This window comes from Myotis daubentonii, chromosome 9 (assembly GCF_963259705.1).
Source record: "Myotis daubentonii chromosome 9, mMyoDau2.1, whole genome shotgun sequence".
In the NCBI taxonomy this organism is placed as follows: Eukaryota; Metazoa; Chordata; class Mammalia; order Chiroptera; family Vespertilionidae; genus Myotis; species Myotis daubentonii.
Window position 1 is genome coordinate 54,894,620 of NC_081848.1, and position 15,772 is coordinate 54,910,391.

Consider the following 15,772-nt stretch of genomic DNA (forward strand, 5'->3'; position numbering starts at 1 on the left):
TTTCTCCATTGTATATTCTTGCCTCCATTGTTGGTGATTAATTGACCATATAAGTGAAGGTTTATTTGGGGGCTCTCCACTCTTTTCCATCGATCTATGTTTCTGTTTTGTGCCAGTGCCATATTGCTTTGATTATTAACACTTCGTAGTATATTTAAAATCAAGGGGCATCTCATACATCCAATTGTTCTTTCTCGAGGTTTCTTTGGTTGTTTGTGGTTGTTTGGTGTTTCCATATTAATTTTAGGGTTATTTGCTCTTGTTCTGAGAAGAATGCCATTGATACTTTAATAGGATTGCATTAAATCTATCAATTGCTTTGGGTATTATGGACATTTTCATGATATTAATCATTCTAGTCTGTGAGCTTGGTATGTCTCTCCATTTATTTGTGTCCTCTTCAAATTCTTTAGGGCCTTATAGTTTTCAGAGTACAGGTCTTTCATGTCTTTCGCTAAAACCTTATTCCTAGGTATTTTATTCCTTTTGATGCAGTTATAAATGGGATTGTTAATTTCTTTTTGATCATTATTAGAGCATAGAAAGGTGATGGGTTTCTATTAAGTTTGTATCCTGCTACTTCATTTATTCTATTAATTTTTTGGATTCTTTAAGGTTTTCTATATGTAATATCATGCCATCTACAAATAGTGATTGTTTTATTTATACCCTTCTGATTTGGTTGGTTTTAATTTTTTTCTTTCCTTTTTTCTGTCTGATTGCTGTGGCTAGGACTTCTATGTTGAATAGAAGTAAAAGTGAACATCCTTGTCTTCTTCCTGATCTTAAAGAAAAAGCTTTCAGCTTTTCACCACTGAGTATGATGTTAGCTGTAGGCTTATATATAGCTTTATTTAAAAAAATGTTATTGTTTAAAGTATTACATGAGTCTCCTTTCCCCCTCTCATGTATAGCTTTTATTATTTTGAGGTTAGTTCCTTCTAGCCCCACATTGCTGAGATGTTGAATTTTGTCAAATGCTTTTTCTCTACCTATTGAGATGGTTGTGATTTTTATCCCTCAATTTATTGATGTTGAGTACCACCAGGTTAGAGAATTTTTTAGCCATTAGTTTTTCAATCCCTTGTTTTCTCTCTTCTCCTTCTGGTACCCCTATGATGCAAATGTTGGTATACTTCAGGTTGTACCAGAGGCCCCTTAAACTATCAATTTTTAAAATTTCATTTTCTTTTTGCTGTTCCATTTGGGGGTTTTCCACTACCTTGTCTACTAGATTGCTGATTTGGTCCTCTACTTCATCTAATCTTTTTTTTCCCATTTCATGGTTTCATCCTAAGTGCATTGAGCATCCTTATAAAATGTTTTAAAGTCTGTGTGATAGATTGCTTATCTCCATTTTTTTAGTTCTTTTTGTGGATTTTTGGGGGTTTTTTGTTTTATTTTGTTTTTTCACTTGAGGAATGTTCCTTTTTCTCCTCATTTTGCTGACTCCCTGTGTTTGTTTTATGTATTAGGTAGATCTATGTATCCCGGTCTTGACGTAGTGGCCTTATGTAGAAATTGTCCTGGGGGACCCAATGGCACAATCTCCCTGATCACCGAGCTGGGTGTTCTAGGGATGTGCCCTGTGTGGCTTTTGTGCGCTCACCTGTTGTAGTTGAGCCTCGATTGCCGTTGGCACATCAGTGGGTGGGGATGACCCAGGCTGGCTGAGAACTGGCTATAACTGTAGGAAATGAGCTTTTATATTGGGGCTGACCCCATGGAACAGGAGTCACTTTAACTGGGCTCTAGTACCAGCTGAGTCTGACCTTCGATGTGTCATTTGTGGAGCTGGTTGGTGTTGCTCTGGTGTGGTCTGAAATTGGCCACTGGGTGTGTTGGATATGGAACCTCTTTGAGGGTGGGAGGGGGGCTCTCTGGTTTAGGCCAAGGTCAGCTACCACTTTTGCCTGGCTTGGGGCCTCTTGGTAGGAGCTAAAAAGTGATCTGTTGATTGCCATTTGTGCTGGGCTTGGAAGAACTTGGGAGAGGCTATGCTGCGAACCGAGGCTGGCTGCCACTTGTTCCAGGCTTTGGTGGGGACCACAATGTGAACTGAGTCCAGCTGCCACTGTGCCAGGCTTGTGGTCACTTAGCTGAAGCTATATTCCAGACCAAGACTGGCTGCCATTTATGCAAGGCTTGGTGCCAGCTGATAGGATTACAATGCAAGTTGAGACCAGTCACAGCTTGTGTTGGGCTTGGGGATGCTTAGCGAGAGCTACAAGGCACACTAAGGCTGGCTGCTGCTTGTTGGCCATTTCTGGACCTTTGAGTGGTTTGGGGGAATCTGTAGCATGAGCTGAGGCAGGACACTTGTGTGGAGGAGCCAGTGGCAGAGTCTTAGGCCAGGCAGGCAAGTTGGGTGGCATCGGGTCTTGGAATCGCCAGGGCGAGGCAAATGGTATTAGCCAGGTTAATGAAGAGGTCAGATTTGGTGCCTGCCAGTGCTTCCATCTCTGGAGTTTCCCCTAACTGTGCCCCTCCAGCCCTTGCTCTGAAGTTAGTCAATTTAGTTCCTCCTGTATCCCTGGCACTTTCTGAGCATCTGCCTCTTAACTGGAGCCTAGAGTGAGTGGTCTGTGAGCAAGGGAGCGTGTGTGTGGTCCCTTTAAAAGAACCGGCTTGGTCTCTAGCAGCGCTTTGTCTTTATCTGACACCATTCACTCTGAATTTTGCAGCCAGATGTTATGGGGACTCCTCTTTTCAGCACTGATGCCCCCAAGTCAGGGAGTCTGGTGTGGGGCTGGGACCCCTCATTGCTCAGTGAGGACCTCCACAGCCAAGATATCCCTCCTGATTCTTAATTACCACACCATGGATGTGGGACTTGCCTGTTCTGCCCTTCCCACTAGTCTTGATTGGCTTCTTTATATCCTTAGTTATAGGAATAATGTTCAACTACTCTTCAGGTCGTTGTCAATGATGGTTTATTATGTAGTTGTAATTTTGATGTGGTTGTGGGAGAAAGTGAGCACAGTGTTTTTTTAATCCACCATCTGGACTGGAAGTCCTGTAAAGTAATTATTGATAGGTACGTGCTTATTGATTGTTTTTGTACTTTTTCTTTGTTCCTTTTTTCTTCTCTTGATTTATTCTTGGTTTCCTGGTTTTCTTCAATGTTTTGTTTGGGCTTTTTTTTTTAGGTTTTTGGTTTGTGGTTACTGTTAGGCTCATATATATTATGTAGAATTCTATTTTAAGCAGATAGACATTTCAATTCAAATGCACTTTAAAAGCACTACATTTTTACTCCCCCTTCCACATTTTACAATTTTGACATCATAGTTTATTTTTTGTTTTGTGTATCCCCTGACAGATTATAGTTAATTTTGCTTTTTTCTTTTGATCTTCATATTAGCTTTTAAAATGGTTTACTCATTGTTTATCATATAGTTGCCTTTACAGTGAGATTTTTTTTTATTTCCTCAATTAACTTATTTCTGGTTATGGCCTTTTCATTTCTGTAGAAAGAAGCCCCTTTAACATTTCTTATAAAGGCATTTTAGTGGTGATGAATTCCTTTAGTTTTTGCTTTTCTAGGAAACTCTTCAGCTGTCCTTCAATTCTGACTGATAACCTTTCTTTGAACATTTAAAATATTTCCTGCCACTCCCTTTGGCCTGTAGAGTTGCTGCTGAGAAATCAAGTGATACAGCCTTGGAGGGTTTTCCTTGTGATTTTTTTGCTTCCCTCTTGCTGCCTATGAGATTGTCTCTTTATCCTTAACTTTTGCCATTTTAATTACAAAAATTAAAATGGTGTGGGACTCTGGTTCCTCTTGTTTGGAATTCTCTATACTTCTGGGACCTGGATGTCATGTTTCCTTACCCAGATTAGGAAAGTTTTTAGCTATTAATTCTTCAAATATACTTTCTGGCCCTTTCTCCTTCTTGGACCCTTACTATGTGAATATTAGAGGGCTTGATTTTGTCCCAGAGATCCAATCCATCCCTTGTACTATCACCTTTTTTTTTTTTTTTTTTTTTGCTTTTCTGAATGAGTGATTTCCATTATTCTTTCAGGTTGCTAATCTGTAGTGTATTAACTGACCTGTTGTTAATTCCTTCTAATATAGTTTTCATTTCTGTTACTGTATTCATCATGTCTGATCTTTGTTGTGCAGGGCTGGGCAAAAGTAGGCTTATAATTATTCGTATGGAAAATAATACAATTACTAAATAATCCTATATAATAAAAGTGTAATATGCTAATTAGACCAGGCATCCTTCTGGACAAATCCGGGGCTGCGAGGGCTGAGGCAGAGATGGCCACCTAGGCAGGCGGGGGCCGAGCCCCTTGCACAAATTGCGTGCATCGGGCCTCTAGTACAAGAATAAACTGTTTTGCACACTTAAAACTGTAAGTCTACTTTTGCCCACTCCTGTATTTTCTAATTCTTTGCTGAAGTTCTGAATTCCTCTATTCACAAGTTTGTGGAGCATCCTATGACCATTTCTTTGATTCTTTATCAGGCAAATTACTTATCTCCATTTCATTAGAGTTTTTATCCAGTGTTTCTTGTCCCTTCATTTGGGGCATATTCTTCCCCTATTTGACTTTCTGTTTTGTCCCCATGAGTTATATGATAGATATATTGCTTTCCCAATCTTGAAACAGTAGTCTTGTATAAAAGTGACCACTGTGTAGACAGTGCCAGCAGGTTGAAGTTGGGGCAGGTGCACGCAGTACCTGGTGAGCCATGGACCAGGAACAGGGTCCGGTAAGGACACCCTGGTGTACACGTGTGTGTGGTAGCTCCCTATTGTTCTGGCTGCCCATGGTCAGAATGGAATCAGGGCAGGACAGCCTGATGTGTGTGCACTTCCTTGTCCTCCTGACCTGGTGTATGTGTGGTGCCCCCTGTTGCTTTATTACCAGAGTTAGGTCTGAGCGAGGCAACCTTGTAGCAGCAGCGCCCTACTAGATTCTCCTCCTCTGGGTGGAGTAGCCCTGTGTGCAACCGTACCTTGTACCTGCTGGATCAGTTTCTGGGTGGAGAGGCCCTGTCCACTCGTGCTGTGGTACCCTCATGTTCCTGCTCCAGTTAGTTCCAGAAGGGGTGGCTGGGGACACAATACAGGGGCCATGTAGGAACACTGGATAGGGCTCCCCACCCACTATGCAAGTGCAGAGGAGACAGACAGTGGTGCTGTCGGTTCCTCTGGTGCTGAGGCGTTCTCTCAGCTCCTGAATGGCTCTTGCCCAACATTCTTTACAAATACATGGTCTTTATTGTTGTGTAAAAGCTATTCCCTTGGTTCTCAGCTGGCTCTCGGGAAGAATTGCTTTATATAGAGTTGTATATTCACTGTGTTCTTAGGAGACGGCGAGTTCAGTGTCCTATGCTGCCATCTTGGACTCACCTCAGAATGTTACATTTTTTCTTTCAGAAATCCTCTAGTCATGTGCTGCTTCATGTTTCAGTCATGTTGCATATACAACATTGGTCCCACCAGGTTATAATGGATTATGAGCAAAAAGTGTGTATGCAATGCTGAACGAAAAGGCTGGACCTGATGTTGAATTTACTGATAGCTCTGGGTAGTTTAAATAGAAGAAGCTCAGCATGCTGTTTACCCACCTGTGCCCACCCAAGACTGGGACCCAGAGTTGACAAAGGAGCACGAGGAGCAAGCTGGGAAGTGGGGGTAACTGTCTTGTGATTGAAAAGTTATTCAGGAACAGATTTCAATTTTGTGTGTATTAATATATTAAATTCCTCTCAAATCTATACTTTTTAAATTTTAAAATTTATTTCATTTTATTGATTTCAGAGAGGAAGTGAGACAGAGATAGAAACATCAATGATGAGAGAGAATCATTGATCAGCTGCCTCCTGCACATCCCCTTCTGGGGATCGAACCTGCAACCTGGGCATGTGCCCTTGACTGGAATCGAACCCAGGACCCTTCAGTCCGCGAGCAGACGCTCTATCCACTGAAGCAAACCAGCTAGGGCCAAATCTAGAATTTTTTAAACCTGGAGGCATTGACAGTACAGAAGAAAGTCTGAAGTGATCATTGTGGATAAAGATCATTTGAGAGCAGAAAGGTCACATTTCTTCAGTAAATTTTGAGGAAGTAATTTTCAGATATCTGATTGACATCAATGACCATTTACAAACAGAGCTTTAGTTGTATTACTGTCTCCTAGGTACTTTAAATATCCAAAACAACTTTATCTCCGAAATCTCAAATTTAGAAATTCACCTCTGACCATAACAGCTCTATTTCTTTACACAGTCAAGTCAGGTTATTATCCATCTATCTTCACCTGTCTCATAAGCCCTGTTTAAATTTTTAATTGATCTATCATTTCATATCACTGTTGTCAGTATCCCAAATAACCCTTCCCTATGTGATGCCTTCCTGGAAAATCCCTTGAAATAGCTAATCCTCTACAGATTATTTCTAGAGAAAAACACCAAATGCACAAATCAGTATTACTAAAAGTTAATGTTAATTGATCTCAACACTGCATTGGTGTTTTCTCTAGTCAAGCTCTTTTCCCATTCTCCTAAATAACATTTTAAAACCTCTGTTCGCAAACTTGTCTGGCATCAATGACCCTCTCTTTTCTCCTTCCCTCTTAACATGTCTTTGCCTTCCAGCTTACATAAGAAATAGAGATTTTTATCAGGCAGATGGTCTCTGAATGTCCACCTAAATCCACAGCCATGGAAAAGTCTCACTACTCCAGGTCACATCCCAGTTCTACCACCTTAGCTGATAAACTGAGTGACCTTGGATCTAAATAGGCCTGAAGCCCTAGTCCCTGGCTGTAAAATGAGTGTAGCAATAGCAACCACCCTAGGTGGTTACTGTGAGAATTAGATTAAACAGGTAAGAAGCTTTAGCGTACCAGTAGTTAATAAGTGCTCAATAAATGCTAGCTACTGCTAATCCTTTGCATCTTGTGAACCTAAGGCCTTTGATTATCTGCTTTTGAGCCTTCAACCCCTCCCTTAATCTATTGAACCCTCCCTTTTCTGTCTGCATTTATACTCCAAAAGATTTCACATCTTTTTAAAAAAAGATTGTTCCTGGATATCATGTACTTCAGCTATAATCTTAATTCCACACATTCTACATCCAATTTTAATAACTTGTTTCTATTACTGCCTCTATTTACTCACTGCCATCCCTTCCCTCCTCAGTTACTTCAATATGGTTTCACCCAACTTTGATATAACTGCATTGAAAACTACTTTCATCACATCAATGATTCCATTTTCCTTAAACAGGTATTTTTTTCACTTCATTCCTTGCTTGACCTGTTACTTGCCATTGTTAACCAGTAGTCTTCAAATGACTATACACTCCTGGTAAATGAGGGGTTCTACAGAATCAATTTCCCAACCCTATATATTTATATACACACTACTCCCCCCACCTTATCTGTGGGGGATATGTCCCAAGGCTGCCAGTGGATGCCTGAAACTATATATAGTACAAAACCCTATGTATAATGTGTGTTTTTCCTATACATACATGTTTATTGTATAGTTTATACATTAGGCACAGTAAGGTTAATAAAACAACTATTGTAACAGTATACTGTAATAAAAATATGCTGTACTTACCCTTCTTGTGATGAGGTAGGATGATACAATGAAGCAAGGTTAACGCTGTAGGCAGTGACAGCATTTGGCTACTTATAAGGGTTACCTGAACACTGAACACGTCAGTTGACCTGGTAACCAAGATAGCTATGGCGTGACTATCGGGCAAGTAGCATATACAGGGTGGATATGGCGGACAAAGGGACGGTTCACATCCCAAGCAGGACAGAGTGGGATGGCTTGAGATTTCATTGTGCTACTCGGAACAGGATGCTATTTAGAACTTACGAATTACCTCTGGGATTTTTCATTTAGTATTTTCAGACTGGTTGACCGTGGGAAACTGAAACGACAGGAAGTGAAACTGTAGTTAAGGGGGCAGTTACTGTACTTCTTCCTAAATTGACCCCCCTGAAAACTACCTCTTCTTTCACGGCAGCCTTTCTCCCACTCTCAGAAGGTGTCCCAGTTACTCCTGGCAACGGGAAAAACCACAGGAGTGCTTCCGGCATGCTCCTCCCAAGGTGGACCACCGCAGTTACCAAGCAGTGCCTTCCCTGTTTCCTCCAATACCTGACACTTCACTGCCCCCCCCCAGAGCTGGAAGGACCCTAACTTGCACCTACTGAAGATGCTGCCTCTTGTGCCATCATCAGCACCAAGATGTTGCCTCCTAAGGCTTTTGTATGGAGACATTTTGCCTGCCCATCTTTCCAAATTATGTGAGGCCGTTTTCTAAAGGACTGCTATGTTAAACACTAGAGGCCCAGTGCACAAAATTCATGCATTGGGGGATAGGGGTCCCACAGCCTGGCTTGCACCCTCTCGCAATCCGGGACCCTTTGGGGATGTCCGACTGCTGGTTTAGAGGTTAGAAAAAATCTTGTGAGAAAAAAATAAAAACAGAGGCCACTCCAGTGAGGGTGGGTTCTGAGGAACTAGGGTTAACTTTCTGCCTGAAGATTACCCAGACCAGGGAAGAGGGGAGGAAGGAATGTGTGTAATGTGTGAGTGTGTGTGTGTGTGTGTGTGTGTGTGTGTGTGTGAGAGAGAGAGAGAGAGAGAGAGAGAGACCGAGAGACCCCCAAAGACTCCATATTCTTTTGTTCTAAAGCACAAAACTGCTTTCCCCACGCTTATTCCTCTGCACATCCTCTCCACCCCATTGTCCTCTGGCTGTTCCTGCTGCGGGATCTCTAGCTACACCTCTCATTGGATGCCCCAAGGCTTCTTAGCTGCCCCAGGGTGGGGTTCCTATGGGAGTCACTCATACATGTGGGATCTGGGGACCGGAGGAACTTAACATGCTGACAGGGAACCTTTGGTCATTGGGGACCCTGAGCTAGAGGATACATGCTCTTCTTTCATACCTCAGGTGAGTAATTTTGAGGTGCTTTTACATGGCTCTTCAAGTCTCAGTGAGACTGAGCCCCAAGTTTCAAACAACAGTGGTCACCAGCTCAAGAAGTTACCTTTCTACTGTTTTCCCCTCCTTTTGTTTCCGCTTCTGTTCCACAGAGTCATTTCCCAAATATACTATCTACTGCAAGGCCCTGCCCCTGTGGCTGTGTTCTAAGGGCAACCCAGGCTCAGACAGGCTTAGACCCAGAATCCCTACAAATCAGCAGGACAAAGATACACGACCCAATAGAAGAAGATGAGATTTGACCGGCACGTCACAAAAAAGGAAATCCAGATGGTCAATGAACATTTGAAAAAATGTTCAATGTCACTAATAAGGGAGATGCTAATACACCTGTATCATACACAACAAAATGCCTTAAGAAAGGTTTTTTGCATATATTATCTATTGCTGGGTAACAAATTACCCCTAAAGTTAGCATCTTAACGAAACAAACATTTATCTCATAGTTTCTGTGAGTTGGGAATCTGGGCTTAGCTGGGTGCCTCTGGCCAAGGCTGTCTACAAACTGTAATCAAGGTGTCAGCCAGGTCTGCAATCATCTCAAAGTTCAACGTGGAAGAGACCCCACTTCCAAGCTCCCTCTCAGCTCTCAGGTGCTCTGAGGCTGTTGGTCAGAGATGTCAGTTCCTTCCCTGGGGGCATCTTCATATTAACTCACAACATGACTCCTCACAGTAAGCAAGTGAGAAAGCAAGGGAGGATGCCCAAGACAGAAGCTACAGTCTTGTCACCTCATCTTGAAAGTGGCATCCTGTTGTATTCCGTTATATTCTATTCAGTAGAAGCGAACACTTGGGGGGAGGGCTTATTCATGGGGTCATTGGGGACCATCTGGGAGGCTGCACCACAGGAGGATGTGGAGTAAGTCATATATTGAGGGTAGGAGTACAGAGTAGTACTACTGCTTTGGAAAACAGTGGCATTTTCTTCCTAAATTGAAGATATGTTTATCTTATGAACTAGCACCTCTATGTCTAGGTATATTCCAAAAAGAGTTCACATACCCGAAGAGACATGTATATAAATGTTGACAGCATCATTTATTTGTAATAGCTCCCAACTGGAAACACCCACATGTCCTTCGATAGTAGAATGGGTAAATGATTGTTGAATATGCCTTCAATGGATACAACAACAAAATAAGCGAAACGTAGTTACATGGATGGGTATCACATCATAATGTTTAGTGAAGAAAAAGCTAGACAAAGGAATGCATTCTTTATTTTTCCATTCATACACATTTCAGAAAACAAACAAAACTAAGCCACAGTATTTGGCGATGCCTGCTTCCATAGTGAAACCATAAAGAAAAGGCTAGCCCTAGCCGGTTTGGCTCAGTGGATAGAGCGTAGGCCTGTGGACCAAGGGGTCCTGGGTTCGATGCTGGTCAAGGGCACATACCGCCCGGGTCGGGGCACGTGCGGGAGACAACCAATCAGTGTGTCTCGCGTTGATGTTTCTTTCTGTCTTTCCCTCCTCTCCCACTCTCTAAGTCAATGGAAAAATATCCTTGGGTAAGGATTAAAAAGAAAAAGGAAAGGCCACAGAAGTCAGAAGAGTGGTTATCCTTTGTGGGAAAGCCGAGTGCTTCCGAAGAGGCATAGGTATGGCCACAGCTCCCGGCAACTTCTTGACTGAGGTGGGGGTTAGACAGGTGTTTTTCTTCTGATCATTTATGGGGCAGAACATTGTTATTTTGTGTACCTTCTATATGTATGTTACATTTCACCATAAGGAGAGATTTCACAAACCTACACACAAACCCACATCCTATTATCCAGCCACGCACGAAGGCAGACCAAGGGGCTGGCCTGGGGGAGCGCTGGCTATATGTGAGCCAGTGTCCACTTTCGGGACCCCTTCCAGTAGGAGCTCCTGTCTGCCTCACCTCTTGATGGTGCCAAGCACTAGAAAGAAAAGAAGGCAGTGGGGCTGTGCCTCCTGGGAGCCCTGTTTGCAGCAGGGTTTGGCCTGGAGGGGCTGAGACAGGGCCCAGCCTCCTGCAGTCATTGCAGGAGGCGAGTGTGAGGGTCACCAGGGCTGGCTGCTGGGCCCCGGTCAGGAGTCAGGTGCAGGGAGCCCCTTTGGAGCAGTCGCTGGAGCTCGGCTCTCAGAGACAACCGCCCTGCCCCATATGACTTCAGTGAGAAGACACAAAAACCCTCTCTTACCACCTCCCTCCATCCGAACTTCAATGGAAAGGTCAAGGGAATTTTCCTCTCCTTTAAATGGAACGCATCTTTCTTGGGCCCAGAAAGAATTATTTATCAGGTGTTGGCGGCACTCCGCTTGCCTTTACAGGCCCAGCCGTGCTCCGAGGCACGGCAGACGACTCTCCTCCTGAACCTCCGTGTATAGACCGACTTCAAAGCCAGGGCCTCAGAGCCGGCGCGGGGCTCCGGTTTGGGAGCTGACATCAAAGGGGGCGCACGGGCGGGTCTGACGACGGCCTACGGGCGGCTGCAGGCTGCGGGGAGGCCTCAGAGGAGTCGCCTGTCCTCCGGCCCCCGGAGGGCTCAGGGAAGCAGCCTGGCAGTGGCACGGCCCTGCGAACCCCAACTTCAAAAGCGCAGCCACTGCTTCGCTTGCTGCAGGCAACTGTCTAAAATGGCAGGCAGGTGGCGGAGGGTAGCAGACCCTAAACCTGTTCATCCTGCCGAGGCAGGTAAAGAAGACGGGGTTTAACTGTGGAAGAAGCCCCTGGGGCCCTGGGCTCCCAATAAGGTTCATACCTGAGGGCAAACCAGCACAGTGGTGGTCGGTGACTGCTCCATGCCAGGTCAGTGCCTAAGGATGACCTCAGTTCGCCCTCAAATCACACGTGGAAGGAGATACTGTTATTCCACTTTTCAGAGCAGGAAACTCATGCTTCGGGAGGCTCCGTGACTCGCCCACCGTCAGGGTTCATGAGGGTGGGTTTGAATTCCACAATCCCTGTTCTTAGCTACTTCTCAAGAAACTTAGAAATAGGCATAGGGATGCTCCCAGGGGCCGAGAGCAACCATTTCCAACCTTTTTCCTCTCGCGGTACACATAAACTAATGACTAAAATTCTGACCAAACATAGGTCTAATTTTGATTCATTCACACCGGTCGGCTGTTGTCATTTTTTAAAATTGTATTTGACAATCTAAGGGAAAAGAGGTCAGAGTCCCTGACTAAACAGCCAGGTATCGCATGTTTTAAAAATTCTCGCGGCACACCGGCTGAAAATCGCTGGGCTAGAGTATAAAACGTGGCACAGCAGAGCAGAGGTCAGCAAAGCCACCTGGAGGAGCGAGAAGGCTCCCTGGCCCACAGGCCTTGACTCCTCGCATTCATTCAGCAAGTTACTTCTTAGTGCCTTCTTTGTGGCAAACATTGTTCCGGGCACCAGAGATAATATAATGAACAAAGCCACGTTCTTGTCCTCATGAAGTTTATATTCTTCTGAGGGAGACGGCAATCTTAAAGAAGAAGAGTATGGCAGGCATCCAATGATTAGAACTCAAAAGCAGGTAAATGATAGCGAATATGTGTACTTTTGCTAGTGCTTCCTGTGGAGCCAGGAGCCGTGCTTAGCATTTTCTATGTAATAACTCATTGAACCCTCATAACAGCTCCCCGAGGTAGTTGCTAATATAAGTCCCTATTTTGCCGGTGAGGCATGGAGAGGTGAAGTAACTTTCCCAGGGTCACGGGGCTGGCAAAATGGCACCAGAATTAGATCCCAGCAGCCTGGCTCCAGGGTCCGCGCTCATCACCTCCGCCTCCTGGCTGCCTCCTCTCCGTGGTGCCAGCCGAGGTCACAGGCAAAGGAGACACCGAAGGGGCCGTGCTGTCTTATTCTGTCCCGAGCATAAGCCCTCCCCAGGCCCGTCTTCCAGGCTGCAGCTTTGGCCAGAACACGGGGAGGGTTTTGCCGAGATGCCTACACCCTGGTTTTCTCGGCACAGGACCCAGTTTCCCAGCTCCTCCCAGTGACCATGCGATCTCTCCACCCAGATGCTGGGTCCGAGAAGGAGGTGGTTTCTAGATCCAAGAAGCCTCTGAAGGCAGACAGACTGGGACCCGCAGGAGCCAGAAACTGAGTCCCCCCGGGCTGCGTGCCTTCGGCGGGCCGGGACAGCCCCGCTGCATGTGCGGAAAACGCGCCTTTGCGGATGTTCCAGGGCCCCGGGCCAGGGTGGCGGGCGAGAGGGACCACTGCGATGGACCACACATCCAGCGAAATGTCCGAGATGCCGAATCGGTTAAGGACTGGAATGCGGCTCAGGGCTCGGCGGGAAAGCATCCGGGGCTGATTAGTGACGTCAGCCCAGGGGCCGTGGACAGTGGCAGCTTCCTGTTGACTCCGTGACCTCAGCCAAGGGACTGGCCTCTCCTTCCTGCTCTCCTATTGTAGGTTGCAGCCCCAGGCCAGGGAAGCACACTTCGAAGCTTCTAAAGCCCAGTGTGAGAGACAGTGAGCCACGGAGAAGTGAGGAGCCCCTTGTTCCTGAAGACGAAACCCTCATCCATTCCACGGAGCCCCTAGCAAATCCTCCCCTGCTTTCCACAAAAGCCTCTTCCCTGTCCCCTACGCTGTCCCCAGAGCTCAGAGAGGACCCTTGTGTGTGCGGCTCCACAGCGGGGCTCAGCCTCCACCCCAAAGCACAGCCCTTCCTGGCTGGTCCTCACCCCCCAACCACGACCCACGGCCTCCGCCAGGCGGGCGAGTCCACCCCCACGCTCCAGCCTCATCTGCACTGAACATCCCTTGTTGGGCTGCGGCCGAGAATACTCAACAGACTCATATTAAAAATGCCCTTTAAAATTCAAAAGCTTTGAACTAAAGAAATACCTCGAGAAGTTCTCATGGAAAGTTCAGCTCTGCTGGTTCAATTCACTACACTTAGATGCACCTTTTCAAATAATAGAGGGAAATGTAACAGGGTCAGACCCAATCAATATGCCTGTTCAAACGGAATTGCGGGGACTCTGATGTGCGCACGTTTTGTACTCTGCCTTTGTACCCCGCCACTCACGCTGAAGAAAGGTTTCTCTGCTCGGAGAGCAATGAAAGTGGTCGCCTTTGGAGTGGAGGCGGCCGAGCGATGGCATGTTTACCGGGCCGGGAGGGGCTGCCGTTTTTGACACACACGCCCCCACCCCCAGCTTCATCTCTTTGTTCTTTTCATAACAGCACAAAACTCACGTGGACAAAGTCCCTCACGAGTCCCGGCATCTGACACTGAATCGGAAGCAGGGGGCTCCCAGCATTTGCCTGCCACGTCTCAGAAATGTGATTTGTAGGTTGGACAAATAATTGGCTGCTTCTTTCCCACCCCTGGTGCCCACCAAAAACGGCCGTGCCATGGAGCACTGTGCCGGAATTGGGGGAAACGTTCAAAGCCCCAAATGGGCCCTCATCTGGCCGAGTCAGGCTCCGCATCCACTCCATCCTCCTCGCCTTCCACCCTGAGCTGACCTGGGGCAGACAGAGGGTTCCCTGGCCGTGGCTGCAACCTACAACGGCTAGGAAGATTCTGCAGAACCCAGCTTAATGGAAGACAGCGAAGGGGGAAGGGGCTGGGGGCAGTTTCCATCCCACAACCAAACACGGAGTTAATGACGGGAACAAACAGATGCTTGTTTTCAGCATCCGCCTCACGTGCACTCACAAATGTGCACCCGCCTGAGCTCTAGTCACTGAAACAGAGCCTGGGCATGCGGAGAATCTAGGTGGTCAGGAGGCGCCACTGGGGATCAGGAAAAGGTTTTATTCCCAGCCCCCATATTTCCGACTGGATCCTAAAATGTTCTTTTGGTTCTCAATCTGGGCCCGGGTTGAAGTTAAAACTCAGGAGATGTCAACAAGCAGATGCAGGTACCCCCTTCGTCAACTGCAACCGCATCGTTAAAACTGCTGGGGCGCTGTGTCCCCGCTAAAGAGGCCAACCTCACCTGGCTGGCGTGGCTCAGTGGTTGCGCATCAACCTGTAAACCAGGAGGTCACGATTCAGTTCCTGGACAGGGCACATGCCTGGGTTGTGGGCTTGATCCCCAGTCAGGGGTGTGCAGGAGGCAGCCAATCCCTCATTGTTGATGTTTCTTTCTCTCTCAATCCCTTCCTCTCTGAAATCAATAAAACTTTATATATTTAAAAAAAAAAAAAGCGAAACTGGCCACGTGGACTTTCCCAGGGTTGTCCCCATGGGAGGGCCCCTGGTCAGCCAGCACTTCCCCAAATGGCCCCCTCTTACCTCAGGAAGCCAGAGTCCTCGCACGGGGGCTGGGCCTGCTGCCTGCTGCCCCCGGATGCAGCGTGAGCTCTGCATGCAGCCTGAGTTGGGGGCCCATCATGCTCTCTGCAGGTTGAAATGTGGGCCATGCTTCTCAGAGAAGTCTACACCTCCTTCCTGCGGGAGCTGGAGAGAACAGCGAGAGTGGCCACGTTCCCCCTCACAGAGGACTGGGTGTGAGACCAACAGTAAGGAAACCCTGGCCTGCTCTCACCATGTGGGGGGCATGGCCCCCAGTACCTTTTATTTTTCCTGTGCTTGCTGTCCTGGAGGAATCCTCCTGCAAACCCCATTTCTCTGTTAAGGAAATATCTCCAAGAAATGCTTAAATAGGAGAGGGTTTTTATTGTAAAACTCAGAAGGAGATCAGTAGCTAAAAGACGGGCAGTGTCCCCTGTTCAGAATGCCTTGGAGTGTAGTCGCACCCCCCCCCCCCCTTAAATAGCTGGAAAGTCACTCTAAACCACAGGTGCTCTTCTTGGCAAGAGAGAAAAACTGCCATTACAACAAACTTGG